The following is an 11089-nucleotide window of genomic DNA, read 5'->3' as shown; positions in this document are numbered from 1 at the left end:
AAAAAAAAAAAAAAAAAAAAAAAAAGGAACAAAAAAAGAGTTAATTAACTTTAGTTGCATTTTTTTTTCTCAAAGGGACAGAAATAGAAAGAGATCAAATAAATTCCTAACACAGTGGATCTCAAGTTCATGGAAGTTTTTATTGGGCAATGGATGGGGCCCTAAGCTCTAATACAAGATCCTGTTAGACACTATGCCTGAAGATTAACACTAACATTATTTTATAATTGAAATTCAGTTTGAATTTTCAGCTCAGATCACAAAAAATCCTGGAAAACAAGACATAAAAGGAAAATATATTTTGTTGATTTACTTGATTTCTCAGAATTATACTTTTAAAATCCACCTGAATACATCACAACTAGGTAAATAAAGGTATGAAGAAATGTACATTTACAGTGACTTCAAAAGGGGAGAAGGAGGTGCTGGGGGGGGCATATGTAATTTTACACCAGCTTTTACACTTGTAAACATTACCTCTGTATAAGCCTGTAGCCATTTAAGTCCAGCAAAATTCCCCAGCTCTAACCTTGCTTCATTCAGGGCCAAGGTTAGGTCACTTACATCACTACAGATTCACGCACATGTAAATTCCAGTGTAACAGTCAATGCAGTCCCAGAGTAGCAGCTGCTTCTTCCCCTTTTGAAGCCACTACAAATGTACATTTGTCCATACCCTAACTGTCTACATTATACTGATTACAGTGAATGCTTCATATTCCCTTGCATCAAAGACTTTTTCTTAATTAAGAGCCCAAACCGCACTTACAGTGCATATCAGATAAGTGCATATCACAGTGCTTATAGTATCCAGGTTGCAGCCATATTGGTGCAAACAGGATACTTTACCATACCTTCAGCTCTCCTGTGAAATATTAATTTTCATTTCTACCTAGGAGAACTTCTATAATCTTTGCAATCTCTTACACCTGAAGAAGGGTGCCTGTCCCTGGAAGCTTCTCAATAAACAATTTTTTTTTTTGCAAATATCTAGTTGGTCTAATAAAAAAAAATCACCTCTGCCACAAGTTTTGATTCCTTTCACAATGCTTATCCCATTTTATTGGTCGATTATTACGTCAATTATCTGCACATCAGGTAAGAAAAAAATGGCTTGTATGTAAGAACTCTTCAGCCCCATCGTCTACACTTTAACGTAACTGTCCTCTCGCTGTAATTTGTGACACTGATCAGGAGCCACCTGTTTCAAGGCTTATAAGGCAGTCCTGAACTATGTCCTCAATGTCAAGACTACTCTTAGTGGTACAAGGGCTCTGCAAAGCAAGATAATGAGCCTTAATGAGGTGTGAAGAGCTTTGGGCTGTTGTTCCTATCATTAATGAGCATTTTTCACACTGAGTTTGGGTAAGTACATACACTGGGTAACTCAGATTTTTTCAGTCTCAAGGCAATGTATATTCATTTAACTACTCTTCTTTTGGAGTAGTCCCACTGATTTTCAGTGTATGGGGAACAGAAACAGGCCCTTTGTCACATACACACACTATCATTCATGCAGATTTTAATAACTAGTGTGGTAGTTGGGGCATGGTGAGGAACATATTCCAGAAAGACAAGTAAATACCAGCTATGATCTGGCAGGCAAGGCTCTTCAGGTAGATGCCAATACCTTTTATTAGATCAACTGAATAGTTGGAAAAAAGCTCATTGTAAGTTTTCGGGCACAAGCACCATTTGTCAGGCATAGGGAAACTCTGCTGGTGTTATGTGTTCTCCAAGGTAGAAAAGAAGCTAATTTACAACAAGCATGTCTGTGAAAATGAAATGAGTGGAAGTTAGGGAGACAATGGATAAAAGATGGGGAAGAGTGGGGAGGGAAAGGTGTGAAGGAAAGCAAGTGGGCATCTGCAGGCAGGTTACCTGGGGTATCAGATGTCAGGCAGGTTGTAATGTATCATAAATTCAGTATCTATATTAAGTCCATGATTTTTTGTACACAGTAGACTTATGAAGTAAAGTTTGTAGGCTTGTCTATTAAAGGTGTTTTGTAAATTCCCTTTGAGGATTAGAACTGAGAGACTGGAGAGGGAGTGATTGTCTTGTGAAAAGTGGCAGGCAAGGTTCTTAGAGTAGATGTGGTATTTTTTATTAAAACAACCTAGTAGTTGGAAAAAAAGTTCTTAGCAAGCTTTTGGGCACAGTCACCCTTCTTCAGGCATAGGGAATCTCTGCTGGTCTGAGACTTGAAGCAATGAGAGAAGCTAAAAGTGTGATAGGATGTCAGGGAGATGTAAATAGGTAGAGATTAGACAAAAGGTAAGGAAGAAAGAGGAGGTGGAAGGTGGCAGGGGAACAAAAAGGGAGACATTACAGTGATAGAATACAAGGTAGAAAGGAGGCTGTCTATGAAAAAGGGAATAGTTTGAATGAGGAAAACAGGAACCAGAGGAGCTAAAAGTGTGACAGGATGTCAGGGAAAATATAAATAGGTAGCGATTAGAAATCAGAAAAACAAAAGGTTAAGCAGGGAAGGTAGGAGGAAGAAAGCAGGGAAAAAAGGCTAAAGGGAAACTTACAGAGGCAATAATACAAGGTGAAAAAGAGGCATCAAGGAGAAAGGAAATATATGGAAATCATGAAGACAAAGGGCAGAAAAGGAGGGGAGGGGAGGGGAGGGGAGAAAAGGTGGGGTCGTCTCAGACCAGCAGAGACTTCCTGTGCCTGAAGAAGGGTGACTGCCCAAAAACTTGCTAAGAACTTTTTTCCAAACTACTCAGTTGGTCTAATAAAAGATATCACATCTACTCAAAGAACCTTGCCTGCCTATGCCCTTAGACTAACACGGCTACAACCAAAAACCCAGCAACTTGGGAGAAGTGGGCACCCACAAGTAATTGGATATTTTTTCTCTTGGATGGATTTTCCATGTGCGTTTATTCTGGTACTCAGCTGTTGTTTGGTTTCTCCTACATATTTTCTATCAGGACATTTGGTGCACTGGATGAGATCTATTATATTACATCTACCCAAAGACCCTTGCCTGCCTATGTCCTTAGACCAATACAGCTACAACAAAACAACCCTGCAGCTATGATCTGGCATATACATTTGTGTGCAACTGCAGGTGGACTAGCTATTTATTCCTTCCAACAGAGTGTAAAGTAGGAATCTTCCCTTGGTAGAAGGCTAGTCAGGCCACCTAAGTCTTTCACTCTCCCATGTACCTTCAGGGGGGATGTTGCCCTCGCCCCCTGCTGAGCAGGTCTGTGGACTCTGCCAAGAGTGGAGGGAGCCCCACCCCACTTCCCCAGGGAGTCCAGCATGGGGCTTCACTAGTGCAAGTGTGGAAGCTAAAGGTGTGCAGCACACAGCCATCGTGATAGATGCGGCTGGGCAGGCTGTCCTTGCCCCCGCATGCAACGCTGGCCAGAGCTGTCCTCTGCTGGGCGCTAGTGCCTGTGCCAGGCATGAGCCCCCTGAGTGCTCCCCCCTCCCTGTCTGCTGCTGCTGCTGCTGGCAGTGGCGGCTGTCCACCATGCAGGGGGAGTATGAGGGGATCCCCATACCCCACAAACCTCACACACCCATACCCCACCCCTACAACCCCCACTGGCGTATACACACACCCCAACATACCCTATACCCCCACACACAGCCACACCCCCTCAACCCCCCCACATCACTACACACACACACACACACACACATACAGTGCCCCATACCCCACCCCCACACACAATATAAAAAACTAAGACTTTATTTTGAGTTATTATGCAAGCCCTTCAATATACAGTACACAAACACAAATCATGACAAATATTTTTTGTAATAAAATTAAAATAGGTTATAGTAGGTGTTTGACTTCTAGTGTATGATTTTTTTTTTCTGGTTCTAAGATGACAACCCCTGCTTCCAAAAGGAGTAGTTTTGGGGGCAGGGGGAAGGACTTCCGGTGGCAAACGTCAGGGGTTAGGTGGCAGGACTTCTGGTCCCAATATGGTGACAAGGGGGGTGGGGCAACTGTCAAGGTGTGGGGCTACCTATGTGGTCCTTGCCAGCTCACCAAAACTTATTAAGCGGCCCTCCACCCAAAATAATTGCCCACCTCTGCCCTAGTAGCATATTAAGGTGGCTGCAACTTAGGTACAACTAGTTCTCTCCATGTTGTCTATGGAGGAAGAGGAAAAGCAGAAGGCCTTTTAAAGCAGGCCTTTAAAAAGACAAAGGGAAATGCTTTCCAGCGAGAGAAACCTTTGACAGCTAAACCAGACAAAGATGAACAGATCTGGCTGTAGCAATCAGAGGAGATGATCTGATGTGGAGGGGGCGGGAGGGGGAGAGCAAGCAAAAGAGAGAGAGAGAGAAATAAGGTCCAAGAAAGGGGCCAATAGTCCCAGAAAGACAAATGAACTAAATCTCACAGAATACTCAGCAGGGATGAAAAAACCTAGGCAGGGAATGGATTATATGCATTTTCTATTTACCAGTAACATGGAAACATGGCTGGTAAAAGAAATAGGTGTGTTTGATTTAGAAATCCCTCTGAAAAATCTGTCTCATTTGCATCAATTTTTGAATGTTCTTAAGGATTAATCTTTATACCAGAATGCCCAAGAGAGTTGAGCTCTAAGGAGGGTGAAGTCTTGAGGCACTGGTTTTGGAGCCTAGGGCAGCTGGATTCTGTGGTCCCACTTCCAAGGGGAAGAATTTATGCCCACTGAGATCACATGAACAAATGGAGCACAAAAGCATATAGACCTAGCGTGTGCAAATCCAAACACAGCAGTTTGCTGAGCGTCAAACCAGTAGGAGCTTGACTATGTCTGTAACACTTTGAATTAGGGATTATCCTATTGGAGGAAGAGGCAACATGGTGAAGTGGATGCAATGGTAGGACATCTACTACAGACATCCAAAACAGGAACAAGAACTGGACCACAAATTTGCCAGGGAACTGGCTGAGGCTGCACACTCTTGGTGCACGGTTGTCGTGGGAGACTTCAACTACCCGGACATCTCATGGTAAAATAACCAGGGTATTATTGTAATTGTTTTTTGTTCGTTTTTCCGTCCATGCCTATTACTACTAGTACCATCATAAATTTCATATACTTAGCAATAAATAAGTTTTACAGTCAAACTGGTGGTAACTGGGTATATTTTTCCTTCTCTGCTTCCCCTTCCCCACTTGCTCTGCAGCAACGCTTCTTTTACCTTAGCCAAAGATCCCATGTGAAGCCCAAAAATACTGCGGGGTCCGCTCATCAAGAGGCTACCACTACTAGGACAGTTAGGGCAAAAGATTGGGATGTGCTGAGTTTGAGACACATAAGGGGATCAGCTTGTATAGGCTGATTGACCCAGTTTGGCTCAGACATGCCCTAATGAACTGAATGCTGGCCCATGAGGGTGTCAGCTGGATACCCAGCCTGATTCAGAGGTATTCTGTTCACCTGTGTGCTTGTGTCTGATTGCATTTTATTGTTACCTGAATGAACTGATTCCTGGCATATGAGGGTGTCAGCCTGTCCATGCTAATCAACCCAGCCAGGTCAGGCATATCACGTTAATTTGTGTGTGCATGTGTGTATGCATTTGACTGATTTGGTAGCTGGAGGAACACAGCCCCATTTAAACAGAGTCCTGCAAAACAGCTCCACTGGGGGTGAGGACTTGCAGAGGGGAGAGATACAGCTCCAGATAGAAACACAAGTAACACAAGAGGCACATTGATAGAATTATAGAGACCCCAGGCATGTACCCCTAATAAATGAGTGGACCCCAAAGTGATGGGCAAATCTGGTAACACTAGCCCTGGTGTTTATAAATGCCACTTTTAGGCTCTGCATGGAATTTATTCTTGGAAGCATATTGGCTCAAACACTAGAGTATTTTTAATATTTATCACTGCTCTCTGCTATGCTGGTAGCCTGACAGAAGTGTTCTCCCATGTGGGATATCAAGTTTTTTTTAAACTAACTTTATTTTACCTTGAAATGTTTTGTGAAGATTAATTCAAAGAGTTAACCAGAAGTTAATACATAATTGGTGGTATCTCTGTACAATTTAAGTGCACCCTAAAGGTGGCTGCTGAATGTGTTATTTTGATTATTTTAGCTAACAATCATGTTGTCTATTCACGTTATCTGCCCATCATGGTAAAACATATTAATAAAATAGTAGAACTGCAACTCATTTTTGTTACATATTTGCTCCCACATTTATTAGTTTATTTCCTTTTTTAACTACCTTGTTGCAGTAATATCAGTTGTCTGTGACCTCTAACAAGTGTGAAATTGTTCCTTTTTATTACTGGGGTGGAAAATAATCTTGTAATTAAAGTTTTTGGGATTCAAGGAGTCTGGATTCTATTCCCTGTTCAGTTAAAAACAGCCAATGTAATCTTTAGCGAGTCTTAGTCCCCATCTGCCTCAATTTTCCCACTATAAGAGGAGGTTATTACTTCATGGGATGCTATGAGGATTTGTACATTATTGATATTCCAAAGTGTGCTCACATTGTTCAATAAAAGGCAATAGTGAAAAGTATTATTTATTGTCTTAATAGAAAGCTACAACAGTGGGACAAAATCCTTTGCAAGCAACAATAAAGGAAACATTTCTATAATCCCTCAGCCCTTTTAGGTGGGGTGCAAAGGATACTATTAAACACCCAATTCATTGTTTGCAACTAGATGCACCAAGTAGGATGTTACATAGAAGAGCATAAGAGAATCCTACAAGGAGAATTCCAGCCATACAGATACTGAATAAATGGGCTATATTTTCTTCTAAGTATAAGTCATAAGGAGCTAGCATTTTAGGGCAACATAGCCAGATATTCAGGTTTTGATGTACTTGCAGCTGGGAAAGTTCTGAAAACAAAAAGGTTGCGCTTGGAAGGTTAAAGAGTTTGGCCACAATTTAGTCCAACTTCTGAAATACGAATGCAGATTATCACTAGGATTGTTTATTGTACTTGGTCTGATAACACTGCGTGATGGAAAATACTAGTGGAGACAGCAACATAAAGGAACATGGCAAGTTTCTATTCTAAAGTACAAGTTAGCTTTTCAGTTGAGGAATCACTGTTTGTACCACTCAAAATCATGTGCTGAGAACTCTGACCAAATTCAGTGAAGTACTTCAGCGCACATTTAACTTTAAGCATGTGGACTTCAAAACAAAGCACATATGCAAATGCTGTTAGATTAGGCTAGAGTACTGAACACTAAATTAGCAACAGCCAGAAATACAGTATATTTTGCTACTATTAAAATGCAGCCTTCAGTCAAGTTGTTATGCAACAGTGAGATTGTTAGCATAACAGCAGTTTAAATACTAGTTTTCTAAAGTCATTGCTCTCGGGGATATTCCAAAAGTAAATTTATCAAATATAGAAAAGAGAGCAGCTTAGATCAACCCTGCCTGGGCCAGAGACGAGAGGAATGGGAGTAGAACAGAAGAATAATCCTAAATGTATTAGTATCACATATGAATCGTGGGGACAGCAAGGGAAATGGAGGCATTCAATTTCTTTGTTATGTTTGCTTCGAGATTCTTAAACAGCCTAGTGCTGTAGTACAGCTGTCCTTACTCAGGTAACCATAATATTTTTTTTTACTAATAAAGTTTCATTAAAGTGAATATATTTAAGTAAAATATCACTTACAGCATTTTATGGCATTCCAGTGTGTCCAACTTGCATAGGCTGCCCCTTCACAGGTATAAAGCTTAGAATCCCCTGACTTAAATGACTGGTAGTATGCACAGCACAATACCATCTCATAACAAATAGTGAGTTGGTATCTAGAAATTTCAGCAACTATATTAATACCCATATGTTAACTGCAGTTAGCCATGTAGTTAATATGTCAGCATATTAACTGTATTAATGTATGGCTGTGGACAGATGTACGTTTAAATAGTTTTATAATAGAAGGAGAGTTGCTGCTCAGGAACATGCAACACCTGTTCCAGTTTAACAGTTTTCTCATTCCTATAACAAAACAGAACTTTATACCAGAGGCTGTAAATAGACTTTTCATTTGAGGTGGGCCCAATTGTCTTGGTAGTCAACTTGGATCAAAACAGGCACAGCTCAGTCATTTATACACATGGTCATTCTAACTTGCACTGCTGCTCTTTTGTCAGTAGGGCCTCTGACAGATATTATCCCTAAGATGAGATCAACTAGTTAATCATGTCTTAAGTAGCAACTTGGCCACATGTTCATTTAGTCAATGGTGTAATAAAACAAAGAATAAGGCTAGAAATAGATGTCACTGAATGGAGTGGGTGAGCTGTTCTATCATGGGTCAACAAACAGATGATTCAACTGGGAGAAATGCACATTGCCCCTTCTCTCATCCTTGATCTTTCAGAATAATGGGCAATGTGAGCTCCTTGCATTCCCCACTGCCCCTGAACCATGCTGTGGGCCTGGGGTAGGAGGGAATGCAAAGTTTCCCTCTACCCAACCAGTTCCTCATGGACGTCTATTCATTCAACATTTGTGCTGACTTAAAAATTTTAAGGTGGCACAAATGAGATTTCAGATGATGTCTGTTCAGATTCACAGACTGTAAGGCCACAAGGGACCTTGGAAGATCATTGGGTCCAGCACCCTGCACTAGGCAGGAAAGATAACTGGGGGTCAGGTGACCTCAGCAAGGTGACCATCTAGTCTCCTCTTGAAGATTTCCAGGGTAAGTGATCGCACCATCTCTGGAGGGAGCTTATTCCACAGTCTGGACACTCTGACTGTGAAGAAGTTTTTCCTAATGTTAAGCCTGAATCGATCTTCCAGGAGTTTGTGGTCATTACTCCTGGTTTTCCCTCAGGTGCCCTGGTGAACAAGTCCTTGATGTACCTGCTCACCAAACCCTTGCTGTACTCCCCTAGTGTGGCAGTAAGCTGCTACCAGGTCCCCTCTCAGCCTTTTCTTCAGGCTGAAGAATCCCAGATCCCTCAGCCTTTCCTCATATGGCTTGCCATGCAAGACTCTGATCATATGGGTGGCTCTTCTTTGGATTCTCTGAAACTTGTCCATGTCCTTGTTGAAGTACGGTGCCCAGAACTGGTCACAGAACTCTAGCTGTGGTCTCACCGGTGCTGAATACAGCAGAAGAATCACTTCCTTGGTTTTGCTGGAGATGCATTGATTAATGCATGCCAGAGTATTATTTGCCCTACTGGCTACAACATTGTACAGCTGGCTCATATTCATACTGTGGTCTGTTATTATCCCCAGGTCCCTTTCATTCATGGTGCAAGTCAGTTTGGTACTGCCAACCCTGTAGGTGTCTGGAGGGGAATTGCGTGGCAGGCGGCATCCACGAGGGGGGCAGGCAGCATCTGTGAAGGCAACTGGAGAATCGGAGGGCAGATGGGGTCTGAGGGGAGTTCCTGGGGCCTGGGAGGGTTTGGTAGGATCAGGGGGCTCACGGGGTCCATGAGAGGGCTTGAGAGGGGACCAGGGGCTATTTTTAGCCCATCCAACTCCCCCCCCCATGAACCTATCTACCTCCCACCACCAATACTTCCTTGTCTCCTGACAGTAGCAAATGCTGATAAAAGCAACACTGAGAACAGCTTGTGGGATGGTGGGAGGTTCAGCTGGGGGAGAGGGGGGAGTGAGGGGCCAGGGGGCTGAAAATAGCTCAGTGCCAGGGGGCAGACAGGAAAAGTGCAGCTCTAGGGCTGAGGCAAGCAGCTGGGCTTTCCCAGCCTTGGGGGTGTGCAGGTAACAGTACAGAAGTTCTACGCATTGGTCTAACCTAGCTTCATTAAGTTTGAGTGTACATCAATAGTTCCACCTGCATGCTCCTATAGTTAGGGGCCTACCAAATTCATGGCAGAAGTGGGGTGCGCTGTGGGTCCTTTTATCTTGCAGGTTTTCCCACCCCCCCATTGGTGGAGGGGCCCTGTTTGAAGCTCACTCCTGATCAGCATGGAGGCAAAAACTGCAGTTTTAAATATGGCCCCATTTTCCCTCCCCACCACTGATGGGCTGAGGGGCCCCAGATGGTCCTGCTCTTTGCTGCTGACTGGCAGCGGGGCAAAAATGGTGCCACGTTTAAAACCGCAGTTTTAGCTTCCCTGATAATCAGGAGGGAGTAGCAGACTCCAGCTGCAGCCACTTCTCTTTGTTGCCCAGATGCAGCCCAGCATAGGCAAAATGCTTGGCCGTGGCACTTCACAGGGTGAATGAGGCCCCAACCACTGAAGCACTTGTGCTGTGGATCACAGGTTGTCAATCCCAGATTGAAAAAAAAATCAAAATAGCACAAATTGATATACTGATATACTTCTATACAGATAACCCAGAGGTGGAAAACTCTTAAATCTTCCTCCTTACCACCACAGTGTGTATTGTGGGAATGAGAGCTTAATCACTTAAGCTATACGTACTTTATTCAAGTCAGATTTGTCTATACATACAACGTATGTTGCCTTTTCTAATAATAAACAATTTCAACTGTGAAAAGCTCCTTATTATTATTCCACTGTCCAGAATCTTGGCTATCAGAACCGATTTTTGATGGTTAGCCATAAATTTCTATAAACCATTTTTCCCATTATTATAGGGAGGGATTTTCAATTAGGGGTGCACCAATAAAAAATTTTTGGGCCAATACCGATGGCCAATTATTAATCAGCCGTATCAGCTGATATTGATCCAATTACTGAAATGCAGCCCAGAAGCTTGGAGAGCAGCATCTGGCTGGTAAGATTGCTGGGGGGGAAGGGGCAGGGTGGAGAGAGAAGAGTAGTGGCAAATAGAGGCTCCCATGGTGAGGGAGGCAGTGAGGATGGGGCAAACACTGCACAGCCGGGGTGGGGTGGGGTGCAGGACAGAGTCACAAGTCATCCGGGGGAATACGGGAGGGGGGGCATTCCCTGCAGCAGTGCACACCCCCAGGCACGGGGGGCACGTGCCCCCTGGATCTGTGTGTGGGGCAAAGGCAGGCTGCTGTTGTGGGCAGGGGGGCTGGGCCTGGGCTGTGCTTACGGCTGGTGGGGATGGGGTGGGAGATGGCAGTGCTGGGAAGGAAGCTATGGGACAGGCAATAGCCACCCCAAAATTGACCCTAGCCCCCCTCCCAGCACTGCTGCCACCCCCCCCC

General features: G+C 43.4%; 1 protein-coding gene across 4 annotated transcripts in view; it reads right to left on the bottom strand.

Moving 5' to 3' along the window:
- VPS13B (vacuolar protein sorting 13 homolog B) overlaps positions 1-11089 on the bottom strand; it is a 1046600-nt gene that overhangs the window by 493150 nt on the left and 542361 nt on the right. The gene's annotated exons all lie outside the window — the stretch shown is intronic.

The sequence above is a fragment of the Gavialis gangeticus genome, unplaced genomic scaffold, assembly GCF_001723915.1.
Source record: "Gavialis gangeticus isolate Ggan-Ray unplaced genomic scaffold, GavGan_comp1, whole genome shotgun sequence".
NCBI classification, from domain to species: Eukaryota; Metazoa; Chordata; order Crocodylia; family Gavialidae; genus Gavialis; species Gavialis gangeticus.
This window is presented reverse-complemented; position numbering and strand designations above follow the sequence as displayed.